We start from the raw sequence: 2502 nt of genomic DNA, 5'->3' as shown, positions 1-2502 counted from the left end.
CGGAAAAGCTGATTGAGGCTCAGCCAGAGGAAAAATCAAGATTTCAGTCAGTTTTGTAGCCATGGCAAGGTTTTCTGCCCAGCCCAGGAACTGGTAATCCAGCTAGCATTACCAGTTGGCACCTGTTGCATCCCTGTTTAATTACCAGCCTCATTCGGAAGCCTCTCCCTCCAGTGTCCCCTGGTAAAAGAACTGAAACTTCCTTTCCTGCTTCTCTTGACTAAGTGAGTTGTCATTTATGAGCTCACAGAAGTGGGTAGATTGATGACAGATCTCATCTGGCCACCCAGCACCCGGTGGGATGATGTTACGTGACACAGCGCTCTTCCAAGTTGAGGGCAAGGAGGGGAGGAGCAGGTGGCGAAGGTGAAACCAGAAAGAAGGTGTATTTTTCTGTTTGCAAATGTTCTGGCTTCAGGGCATCCCAGGAAACTGGTGCAAGAAGGATCTTGTGATGGCAGGGCAGCCTTGCAGGGCTGTGGCATGGCCTCTTGCCCCTGCTATGATGCAATCCCTTGGGAGCTCCCACACCCACAGAGTTGTTACTTGGTTTACAAAGATTCAGATGTTTCCGCCACCCATAGGAGCTGCCACTCACCATGTGTACACCAACTGCCAGCACATCAGGTGAAATCCAGACCTCATAAAAGTAGGGATATCCCATGCATCTTTTTCCCCCAAAACCACCAAAGCTTATTGGGATGTACTGTAATTAGAAGCCTCTCTATGCAGCCTGAAGTTCTCTGAGCAGCTAATTTTCTCATCCTGACATGATTCAGTGTGCCTGTTCTCAGAAAATGCCTGTTTCTCCTCACCCTGCTCAAGTCCTGGTGCTATGTAGATGAAGAAGGGAAATCACCAAAACCTTCATTCCCAGGGAAATTTGAAAAATCAGGCAAAACCTGAATTCTGCTAGTGATGTTGCCTGCTGTTTCATGGTGATTTACTCTGATGTGGAAGAAAAGCAGCAGGCATCGTTCAGCCTGGGATAAGACTTGCACCCACAATAAGGCCTCTCTGATTGCTGCATGACAGCCAGCTGCAACCTTCCTGTTGTGCTTGTGTCACCACGAAAAGTGATGGGACAGGGAGAACAAGCCAGAGAGATCCCAACCTCAGTTGAAAGGTTGTGATGGGTGGGACATCCTTCATGAATTTTGCTTTAGGCCCTTTTTTGATTAAGCACCAAAACCAGGTCCACATTAACAACTGATGTGATATGACTGATCCCTAAGCAGGGGCATATCCAATTCTGCATAGGCAGCAAGGCAGTGAGTTGTGTAGAAAGTCACTTTGTCAGGCAGAATCATACTTTGTGGGGACATCTGTGGTGTCACAAAGCTCAGTGAGAGGGGATGTTTCCAGCTGAGGCCACATGAAGATGGCCAGGAGTGGACCTGGTATGCTGTCCCAAAACGGGACAAGTACCCCTTGGCTCTCCCCCAACATGCTGTTCAGGAGCAGTGGTGTCAATATGGGCCTTTAAATCTCTGAGTGCCTGTCTCAAGCACTGCTTTGCTGTTCACAGATTAATCAGTGCTGAAGACCCGAGTCCAACCACAAGCAGAGCCAAGGGCTGTGGCAGCACGTGTGTGAAGTGGTCACGGCTGCTGTCTGAGCCGTGTGCTTGATGGGGACCCGCCTTCATGCCAGTCCAAGGGTGACTTCTGCCCATTGCCTTTCTGTGTTACCTCTTGCTGCATTCATCACTTGGCTGGCTGTGACCAGAGCAGCAAGCAAAACTCTCCATCATTTGAACAGTGTCAGAGTGATTCCTGCAACCCCCCAGTGGTTGGTCTGGTATTTCAAGCTGTGGAAAACCACTGCAGCAATTCAGGTCCGTTTCAAACCAACTGTGAGTCTGCGCCTGAGGCTGATTTTCCCACCACGTTCCTGACTTCATATGCCTTGTCATGGGCTAAAGTTGGTATTAAAGGAGCTGTGAGGAATGGGTGATATACCTGGCACATCTGTGTGTGTGTTTGTGGGGTACGCAAGCATTGCAGAACAGACTTAGGAATGGCTAAGCTGACATGGATGATCCTAAGTACCAAAAGTGCTCAAAAATTGTGACACAATATTCGTAACCACAATCCCTACTTAATCTGTCTTAATTAGTTTTTGCAGTTTTCTGGGTTTGGAGAAAGTGCAAGTGTAAAAGTGTTGCAAGAACGATACTGAATATACTTTCATTTGAAGTATTTTAGCATACTCCTGCTGTTGATGATCATGGTCAGGAGGAGAAGGAGAAAAACAAAGTTTCGGACCTCAAGAGCTGAGTCACTGTGCTCAGCCTGGGACAGGGAGTGCGAAACAGGGCAAGGAAGAAAAACACGCCATTGGGGCCCCAGGGATCAGATAGTGCTGGTTTCTCGATAGAGCTGGCACAGGCAAAGCTGCTCTTTCAGAGTTATGCTCCAGAATTATAAGGCCAGAAAATGTTTCCCTCGGAGTGGGATTGTAGTACAGCCTTAGGCCCAAGGAAAAGATGCATAAGTGAGA

At 48.1% G+C, this 2502-nt stretch overlaps 1 long non-coding RNA gene across 1 annotated transcript; it reads left to right on the top strand.

Moving 5' to 3' along the window:
- The first annotated feature begins 586 nt into the window (after positions 1-586).
- Positions 587-1958, top strand: LOC120323984. Its single transcript, XR_005564962.1, has 2 exons — positions 587-649; positions 1529-1958. It is a non-coding gene; the product is annotated as an uncharacterized LOC120323984 (long non-coding RNA).
- The last annotated feature ends 544 nt before the right edge of the window (positions 1959-2502 follow it).

Source organism: Pipra filicauda, unplaced genomic scaffold (assembly GCF_003945595.2).
Source record: "Pipra filicauda isolate LSUMZ 115617 unplaced genomic scaffold, ASM394559v2 scaffold396_size653610_pilon, whole genome shotgun sequence".
In the NCBI taxonomy this organism is placed as follows: domain Eukaryota; kingdom Metazoa; phylum Chordata; class Aves; order Passeriformes; family Pipridae; genus Pipra; species Pipra filicauda.
The sequence above is the reverse complement of the archived record's forward strand: the minus strand, read 5'-3'. Positions and strand labels throughout refer to the sequence as shown.